This window comes from Dasypus novemcinctus, chromosome 19 (assembly GCF_030445035.2).
Source record: "Dasypus novemcinctus isolate mDasNov1 chromosome 19, mDasNov1.1.hap2, whole genome shotgun sequence".
NCBI lineage: Eukaryota > Metazoa > Chordata > Mammalia > Cingulata > Dasypodidae > Dasypus > Dasypus novemcinctus.
This window is the reverse complement of record NC_080691.1, coordinates 4,185,583-4,196,050: the sequence shown is the minus strand read 5'-3', so window position 1 is coordinate 4,196,050 and position 10,468 is coordinate 4,185,583. Positions and strand designations below refer to the sequence as shown.

The 10,468-nt window shown below is 36.3% G+C and overlaps 1 non-coding gene across 1 annotated transcript; it reads right to left on the bottom strand.

Annotated features, from left to right (window-relative positions):
* Positions 1-466: 466 nt before the first annotated feature.
* LOC111759876 (U6 spliceosomal RNA) lies at positions 467-573 on the bottom strand. The gene has a single exon (XR_002793732.1). It is a non-coding gene; the product is annotated as a U6 spliceosomal RNA (small nuclear RNA).
* Between the last annotated feature and the right edge of the window lie 9,895 nt (positions 574-10,468).

Sequence of the window (10,468 nt, the reverse complement as noted above, 5' to 3'; positions counted from 1 at the left end):
CAGGGCCCAGCTGGCACAAGGACAGCCCAAAGATTTAAGTCTATTGGATGTACACCTAGCAACTCTAATATTAATTATAGGTTCAAATTCAAGAAGAGAAGAGCCATGTGTAAGGAAATGACAACTGAGTCCAACTCTATCACCTTGGGGAGCATAAATTCCAAATTAGGGCACATTGGTAAGGCAACAAACTCCTGAACTATCTGATCTGACTATAGTGTCTGGATGTCTTCAGAGACCTCAGGAGCCCTGCTTTTTGGAAAAGTATCTACTTTGGCAGTAAATGAGATCCTACTGAGACATGCATAATTATAACCTCTGAAATGACCTCCCAACCCACTTTGAAGTCTCTTGGCCATATAAACTCATTTGTCTTTTTTTTTTTTTTTTTCATTTATTTATTTATTTTTTTTATTGACTTTGTAATAATATTACATTAAAAATATATATGTGAGGTCCCATTCAAAAAAATATGGAACGCTTCACGAATTTGCGTGTCATCCTTGCGCAGGGGCCATGCTAATCTTCTCTGTATCGTTCCAATTTTAGTATATGTGCTGCCGAAGCGAGCACTCATTTGTCTTTTATATTTTCCCCCTTTTGGTCAAGGACTTTTTCCAAGAATATTTCTGATGTCATTGTATTTATGCAGTGTGTCAATAGATAACTTACTATTTTCTATATCTGCCCACATAGGAAGTGCTTTAATTTTGTCATGTTTATTACTGCATGTGACACAGCACATTACTAAGCTCTCACTTTAAGACTAATACATAGTGCTTTCAAATATATCTGGGAAAAAGACTATATCTTGATAACTGAGTCATTCTTCCATCTCCCATAATCACTTCAAGTCCCATAGCTTGAATCCATATATTCTCACATTTCATATTACTTTTACCAGAGGAGATTAACCCCATAATAACAAGGTGAATGATGTTATTTTAAAAAATCACCTCAACTTAGCACTACAATATCTAGTTATGCCTGCATTCGTACCCATTAGTTACTCCTTGTCTCTCATTGAAGAGCTGTGTCACCTGTTTTAAGTTGAATATCTCTAACTGAATTACAGGCTTCCCTGTTCCTTTTTGAAGTCATTACTAGCAACTGCTCTCTTATCACACTCAACCACCTCATCAATTAAACTTATTGTTTCTCTTCTTTTATGAACCAAAATGCCCCTTGTGTCTATTTCATCTCTTGTGCCTGATCTCCTGTTCCTTCTTTCATAGTCAATCTACAAAAGCGCTTTTATGCTTTACTCACACACCTTAAAGAATGAGTTAGTAGCATGGCAGGCTTCTTCTTAAGTAGCTCCCTTTCTCTCCCACTTCTGTACACTATCATGACAATCACATAACTATTCAATTGCTTCAATTTACTCCACATTGGCTCAAAACTGAGTGTACATCTCTATTTTCATAGGTAAAGGCAAAAAATCCAACATTACTCAAGACAATACTACCATCATGAACCCACAAATCTAAAATGAATTCTCTTTTCCTAGAGCTAACTCTCTGATTAACCTTGATGTTACCCAAGATGAATATAATCAAGAATATGCCACTTTAACAAAATATTTCCTTCAAATCAAGTTAGGACTTCTCCAGACATCCAAGGATTGAATAAGAACTCATTTCTCAGAAACACTCAAACACATTCATATTAGCTATTGTTTCAGCACTGAACACTACAACCACCCTTCATTTCCATGGAAATCCCCTCAAAAAAATTCCCACATCATCCTCATGTTCTTTTAGTCTTTGTTTTGTCATTTCCTGAGAGATCTCTTCACTGAACACCAACCAAAAGTATCCTTTGCCCTTCCTATAGCCTATATTAAAATTCTACTATTCCTTTAGATCACTCATATAGTTTTTCATTGTAGTATTATTTATTTGTTCATATTTTGGTCTCTCCCCTGGTCTAAATGCATAAAATCCTTCCTTGAGTGGTAATATATTAAAAGAGTCTCCCTTTGGAAGTGAGCAAATAATTATAAATCCAGAAATATTACATATATACAATAACTCTACCTGACTTCAGATGTCTTTATCCAACTGCCTGTAGTCAAATTAATTAACACATTCTGATTAAAAAGTAAATCATTTACAAAATTAATCAGTACTCTCCCACCTGGTTAAAATTCTCTCCCTTATTCATGAGAATCCAAATGGACTGAGAATGTAGGGAGCCCAAGTCTTAATGAGGCTGCTTTCATCACAAGTGTAGTTCAGAGCCTCTTTCTCTATAGAAAAACCAGCACTTTGATAGCAAACTCTCTTGTAATATAGTTGTAACAGCATCAGACCTATAATTCAAAAGACAAAATTAGATTAACACAGATGTTAGTTAAGATAAATATACTCAAGGCACACTTTGTGTCATTCACTTCCTTCTAAAACTCTCAAAACCAACCTTGCCGCTTTTTCAAAGATATGTCACACTTTATGGATTTTGGTTGTCCTGGGCAAGTAGTCTAAAGCACCTATAGCAAAAAAATTCTTGTTAATCTGTATATCTAAGAGGAATGGAAATCTACCAATATTTTCTGAGTCACCCATGTGACTATATTTGTGCTAAAGAAACAAGGAAAATTTTTATTATTCTAGAGTGTGTATACTTTACTAAGAAGCACACACTGAATGCATAAGGCAGCCATCCACAATTTTCTTCCACCAAAAAGGATGAACTCTGTACCCTTACCCAACCCTGCTTTCCATCAGAAGGAAATTCAGTGAACAGTTATAACAGAGGTTCTTAACCATTTTTTTTCCAAGGACCCCTTTGCCAGTCAGGTGAACACCATGGACCCCTACTCAGAATATAGCAGCACATAATTTTATGACAGTCAACATCAGCATGTCTTTAAATTAAAATTTTCAATTCCAATTCACAGACCTCCTGAAAACCTGCCCCTGAAATCTCCACAGACCTGGTTTAGAGCCCCTGATCTACAGTGATTTCATCATGCTCTGGAAGCAAAGAGGGTTTCTCACATCTGGTATGCCAGTTGAAAATTGTGGACAAGTAAGTTATCTCCTTTCTCCCATTTTATTCCCATATACAGTTACTATTATTAAGATAAAGGTTTACACAAAAAGAATTGAGCGTGAATATTTAAAAAATGCACTTGCATATTTTCATGCAAAAACAGCCACTAGTAAAACAGATATAATTATAAACTTAAATTAGTACTGTCTAAATTAACTGAAGAACCTAGCCTTTACAGGCCCCAAATTTTACCTTAGGCCCTCTGTTTATTCATAGCATTTATTTTAGGAAACTCAAATTCTCCCCATATGAAATTTTTCCTGGCAGACCTATCTCTGAGAATAAATTGAGAACATTGTCACACAATGACATGATCCAATTTGCAAATCCTTAATGCATTATGCCAAAGATTACCTTCAACAAGTAAAGAACACTTTTCCTGTCTTACATGACAGATACTCCATTCATCATAATCTGACACCAGGATAATGGATCTACTGGAAATGACACATACAAATACAGATCCTGACCTTACCAAGTACTCCTAACTTCTGGAAATGCAAATTAACTACAGGGTATTGAGCCATGGGTCCACATTACTCAACAAAAAAATGTTCTATCAGACTCCTGGACTAATTATGCAGAGTTAAAAATCCAACTAGCCAGGAAGAGAAGTAGGCAATGTCACAAAGTAGACTACTATTCCCAAGGTGACACATCAAATCCTAGCATAGATGCTACCTTACTAATATTCATAATGCATAAAATCTTTATATTTCATTAGGCTTTGCCCTTGCACTGGCTTAGAAAGACAATGTCATTGTCTGTTTCTGCAAGGACTTTTCAAAGGAATGTAACCTTATAGACTGAATTGTCACCATGCACCCTGCTATATGCACATTGCAAGGGACCCCTTAGTTCTACCCATAACAAATTTCTTTTTTATCCAAATTGTTCCATCTCTTCAGATCAAACTGCACCATTTTTTCATATCAGATATGAATACTAGACCCAAGTCTTCTTTATTCTGCTTTAAAATTTCTTGGACCTGGAACCTTGTAATCAAAAGAATTAAGAATTAGCTTAAGTTTATGATTACTGAATTATTATACAGATGTTTTTTCCCTTATTTTTTCACTATATTATAGAATGGTCCAAAGCTAATACCTGAAATTACTGAAACTGACTAGGTCAACCTCGCCTTTCTTTATGGTTATTTCAAATTAAGCACACCCTTGTGTACACATACTATTGTGATGGTTATTACAGTCTGATCTTACTTTTGTTTATGGTTATTTGAAAACTAGGCCTGTGTATATTTACTACTGTGATTGTAACCACTCCACCCTCCCCTGTTTGAAACCATAAAAACCCCAACCTCCTCAAAATCAAGGAAGCAGACTTTAGGGCCCTTGCTAGACCAATGATCTCTTTGCTTGCCTAGCAAATAAACTTTCTCACTTGGAAACCCAATGTCTCAGGAATTGGTCTTTAAAGTGCATTGGAAGGAAAGTACCTGATTTTCTCAGTATGTAAACCACACAATAGACACAACTGAATATAAAGATATCACAGAAGAGTTTGGAAAACTTGTCATACATACCTCCACAAACTAGAAGTTACATTAACAGTCTACTTTCAGGTTTAGGTTACTGGAACTGCAAAATATTCAAAATACAAATAATTTTTGGTAAGCTTTTCATTTATAGTCTCAATAAGACAGACCCTTGGATACTAAGGACAAATGATAGTATTCCTACTAATAAATCTGTAAACAACATCACATTGACTGTATTTACATTGTTCTGCCAGGCAATAATTTTTTAAAAATTTATCTAAGTTTTATTTTATCTATTTATTTCTCCCCCACCCCACTGCCTTGCACTTACTGTCTGCTCTCTATGTGTTCTTCTATGTCTGCTTGTCTTCTCTTTAGGCGGCACTGGGAATTGATCCTGGGACCTTCCAGAGTAGGAGAGATGTGCTCAAACTCTTGTGCAACCTCAGCTCCCTGGTCTGCTGCATCTCTTACTGTCTCTCCTCTGTGCCTCTTTCTGTAGCATCATCTTACTGGGCCAGCTCTTTGCATGGGCCAGTTCTCAGCACTCCAGTCAGGCCAGCTCACCATTATGGCCAGCTTGTCTTTCAACAGGCAGCCCTGGGAATCAAACCCTGGACCTCCTATAAGGTAGGAGGGAGCACAATCACTTGAGCCATATCCTTTTCCCCAGGCAATATTTTTGTTTTGGAAATGTTATCAGATACTGACTGGGTTGTAAATTACCTTTACAGTTGATAAAATGCCTGGGCAATGTGCATTTGGTCACCTCACAGTCCTTTAGGAATTTATAATAAATCTAAAACTTCTCACTGGACTACTCCCCTCAAGCTACAGTCTCAGGGGAAAGAGAATTCACCCAAGGAGGTAATGATTCTGGGTTTGGGTCTTTGGGCTGATTGCTGCTACCTTGGCTTGGGGTTAACACAAATGACAACAGGATTAGAATCATGACAGGAGAAATTACTGAATCTACTGCTAAAACTACAGCTGTACAACAACTCATTAGATTTATTAGCTTAACTTGTTACTTATTAGCTGAACAAGGAGGCATTTTTGTCATTGCCAACACCACCTGTTGTATTTGGGTACACACTTCTGTGGAAGTTAAGGTAAAATTAAATGAAATAATTAAATGCACTACATGACTTAAACAGGTAAGGCCTTTCTTTTGATCACTTTGCTTTCATTTGGGTCAAAGCATGGGAACTGGGCTTAGGCATATACTATGAGGTGGGCATTTGGACCTTTTATCACTCATAATATTCATTATAATCTCCCTGGTGGACTGTCTGTCCCAAAGATTTGAATGTGTGTCACCAACCACTTTTGACCCAGGAAATTATTTATGTCTGGAATGACCTAAAAATTATGATTATGTTAAAACTGACATCATGATCATCTATGAGCCCAACATGAAACAACTAGCAAATATTACCCCAAGGTCCTAGGCAGTAAATGATCACCAGTTAAACACCTTAAATTTTTATCACAACTCTCAATGGCTGACAGCCAGATCAAACTGGGGTAAATTAAATAAATTAAGTAGACCCTAGATGGAGACCTTTAAGCTAGCCCCTACATCAGCAAACTAAAGCTTAACTTAGTTCCTATCTCTTACAAGCCCTCCTTTCCCCAGTACAAGAAACATAACAGCCTGCCATAATTTGCCAGTTTTTCTTCTTTTCCTTCTTCAGGAATCTTGATCTATTTTCTTTGTCTCTGTATAGAATTTTGTCCCCTGCTCCTAAGATTTGTTTAATCTTTCTCACTCAGTCCCCCATTTTCCTTACACTTTTCATTTCTGGAACTCTCCAGTCCAGCAGGAGTTCAGTTTAATCCTCCCTCTCCATTTTCCTCTGTGAGGCTTTTCTGCCTAAAGTTTCTTCCCTGCTAGGTTAACCTGCCTCGGAGAGTCATTGCAGAAAGGCGGGACCCTCGGAAAGGTCCATTCTGCATTTAGGGAATTCAACCGGCAGAAACTGAATGTAATGAGTGCACCGCTCAGCCACAGCCAGTCTGCTGGGATTTTATTCCCTACCCCCCCAGAATGGGGGCCTTTTGCTTCCAGCACCCCGCAGCAAATTGTTTTCAGCACTGGGTCTCTGTGCCTGGATACGCACGGGGTCCCAACTCACCGCTATGAGTTCCTCGAAAACCTCTTTCCCGGGTGAGAGGGGTCCAGGCTGCTTGCTGCAGATCCCAGAAGCTTTGCAGGGCCCCCCCTGATACTTTTCTCTTTCTTCAATTCAGCATCTTTTGGGGCCCCTCTCCAGTCCCTACCATCCTCTGGAGTATCTGCGGAGGTGTTTTCAGGGTATGGCTCCCGGCTCTGGTTGATGACGTCACCCCGCCACCACTGTTTTTTTTTTTTTTCAAGAGGTACCAGAGATTGAACTCAGGACCTCTTACATGGGAAGCAAGAACGTCCCATGATGATGGAGGAGGTTGTTGTTATGGGCGGAGTGGGGTGAGGAGGTGGGGGATATATGGGGACCTCATATTTTTTGAATGTAACATTAAAAAAAATAAAGATAAAAAAAAAACCCTCACGCATTGAACTACATCCACTCTCCAATGAGAGTTGGTTTATTTCACTTTTTTATTTTGTTTTTAGAAGACCAGGGATTGAATCCAGGGCCTCATGCATGGGAAGCAGGAAATTAACCACTTGAGCTACATCTACTACCTCATTGTGTAAGGGTAAGGCCACATTGGGAAAATAAGAATAGAACTACATTGGGAGGTGGAAATTGCAAATGCCTTCAGATAGATAAATGACTTAAAACAGCCTCCAAGGAGAGTACCAGTACATTACTTAAAACAGCCTCCAAGGAGAGTGCCAATAAATCAGAACTGCCCACAAGAAAAGTGCCAATAAATAACATGGGGCTTTTAAAAAATAGATACGCTATCTTCAGCTAACCGCAGTGTTCCACTTCTGTGCCTGCTTGCTTGCTCACTTATTAGCAGACAACCCCCTTCCTAAAAAGCTATAAAACCACCCCTTCCCTGAGACTCGGGTCTGCTCCCTCCTCTGCATAGGATGGGACAGTCACCGTGTGGCTAATAAAGCTCTCAATTGGAACTATATTCAAAGTCTGAGTCTGGTCAATATCGCTGGTCTATAACATTTGGAGGCCCCAGTGAGATTGACCAATGAGATCCCCCACTCCAGCAGGGTTGATCTCCTCAGACTCAGGGAGACAAGTACATTCCAGGGATGGACCAGCGGTCTAGGGGAAGGCCTCGGAGGGACGTTCCTGTGCCCCAAATGCCGCCAGGCCCTGGAACTTGTCTCCACCTAAATTCTAAATTCTATCTGGAGAGCATCAGGAGTTCCTGGGCCCAGAATCAGCAAACGGGACGTCCCTCGGTGAGTCTGTTTTCTGAAAAACCGCTGCAGAGTCTGTGAAACGTGGGTAAGGGGATCTGCTGGACGCAGCAAATAGATCCCACCCACTGGTCAGAGCGAGATGCCGCTCTTGACTTCGGTTCAGGTTATCTGGTTTGTCTTTTCATCTGTCTTAATTGTTTTTTTGTATTTCTGTTCTGTGTAATTTGTGAAAAATTATGAGTCAATTGTAAACTGTATGTTTCTGCTAATGTGTTGTAATTGTTTTGTGTTTGCCTGTTCAATGTCAGTGTATATTTTGATACCTCTGGATGGTGATATAAATTAATGAATAAATTTTTTAAAAAAAGAGCTCTATTCAAATAGCCAAATATAAAATAAGTGCTTATATTAATACATAAGTTTAAATGTTAATGGGATTTCTACAGTAACAAAAATTGTAAGTCTTAACAAAATTCCTATGTCTTTTCATTAAAAAATAATTCTTGTCTAAATTAAAATGAATATTTTTCTTCACAGGATAAAATGAAGGATGTAAAACTTAAATAAATATTAAACAAGTTAAAAGTTTATGGAAATGCTGACTGAAATTTAATGAGTTTTTCTGGAAAGATATGTTTTATCCTAAAATAAGATGGCTGATTTTCATGAACTCTTGGAACTCTGATGCATGTGGCAAGTTGTAAAAGGTATTGTAGTAACTTTAAGTAAGGGAATGTGTTCTGTGAAGATAAAATTTGTCTTAAAATTATAAATAATTATAAAAAGTTTAATAAAGTATTGTTTAAATTAATGTATTTAAATGACTAATTCCAAAAAGTCTTTATTAAATAAAACCTGAATTAATAATACTACTAATAAAAGGTAATTTTATAACAGGAAAACTTGGTGGCCTGCCTCCCCTGCGAACTTGCTTATAAAAGACTGTTTCTGGTATTGCATGCTACTAAGTATTTAAAGTGAAAGAAGGTTCATTGTTTTAACAAGCTCGTTTAGTGTTTGATGGCAATTATATGTTGTAAAAAGTTTGCCTGGTAACTTGGTATGTGGGATATATGGAATGTGTTTTTATTGTTAAGGAAACAGGAAATGATTTTGTCCTAAGATAAAATGATTGATTGTTAAGAAAGAGTAGAGTGTGGGACAAAACCTGAATGAATACTGAAAGTGTAGAAGGTTTGAGAAAGAGAAATTTTTATGATTAAAATTGAGTAACATTTGATGGGTCTATCTATAAAGTTTTAAAAGGTTTAGTATCAAGTAGTATACTGATGCAAAGTTTAAAATTTTGTTCTTTTCAAGGTCTCTTAAGTCATTAGTTTGTCTTGGTAAAAATTTCCTGAATAATCAGTATACAAACAAAGTCTGTTTTATCAAATTAGCTTCTTGTGCTTTAATCTCATCATTTCCTCAGTGTTTAAAGAAGAGTCTTATCTCTTTTAAAAGAACATAATGTTCTAAAAGTCAAATCCTAAAAAGTAGCTTTTTGTTTCAAACTAACTGCAAGAAATTTGTTCCTTTACCCTAAAGGAAAAATTAAAGTAATAGTTAAGTTCATTTAATATATTATAAGTTGAATGAAAGGTATTTAAAAGTGTTATGAAATTAACACGTTTAAAAAATTAATAAAAATATAACTAGGAGTTAAATGACCACTAGAATTTTATTATCTCCAAGGACTGGAGGGAATAAAAAAGTCTCCTGCTTTAACTGTCAGTATTTCTAAGAGTGGCAATTCATGAGAAAAACCAATCTGTCTCCCTGAAGTTTCAAATAGCCTTGGTAAATATACATAAAATTAGTCTTGTTGCTTACCCAAAATTTTGCTAAGTTCAAAGTAAAATATAAAGTTCTGAAACAAAAAATGGTGCTAGAGCATTGAAAACATTTTGGTTACAATCCATTAATTAAAAAGAAAAATTATTGTGTAAAACTGCATGGTCATAGTGTAAAACTGCACAGTCATAGTGCAAATTAGAAAAAGTTTTAAAAGTCTTTAAATGTTTAGCAGTCACACTTATTTTGTAAAAAATGAAAGATTTAAAGTAACTAAAGTTATGTTTTTGTAACAAACTATTCATGCCTGTCTATCTGCTCAGGTTATTGGGGTTAAATAGGCAATTATATAAGTAATAAATATTTCTAAAACCTAAATTAAGCTAAACAGTATATAAAATAATGCAAATTATAGGTAATATCAATGAATTTTATTTCTGTATCTAACTCTATTTGTGTCTACCCGTTTGCTTGGTGTATGTCTTCATACATCAAGATAATAGTATCAAATTAACAAGTAAGAATTCTTAAAAGCTCTTTTCAAATTATTACTAATTAAATATACAGTTATATATATAAATAAATATTCTTGGAGTCCAAATGAAACTGAGCAAGATGAAAAGAGTCTTGTAAAAATCTAATTATAAAAGAACTATTTAAAAAGGCCTCCTCTCTGCAAGAGTTTTAAGGGCAGGACTAAGTGTGGCATATTAAACCTATCTATTAAACTAAAAAATTAAAAATCATTTTGCCCTGTAATTTCCCAGTTTAAACCTTTTAAC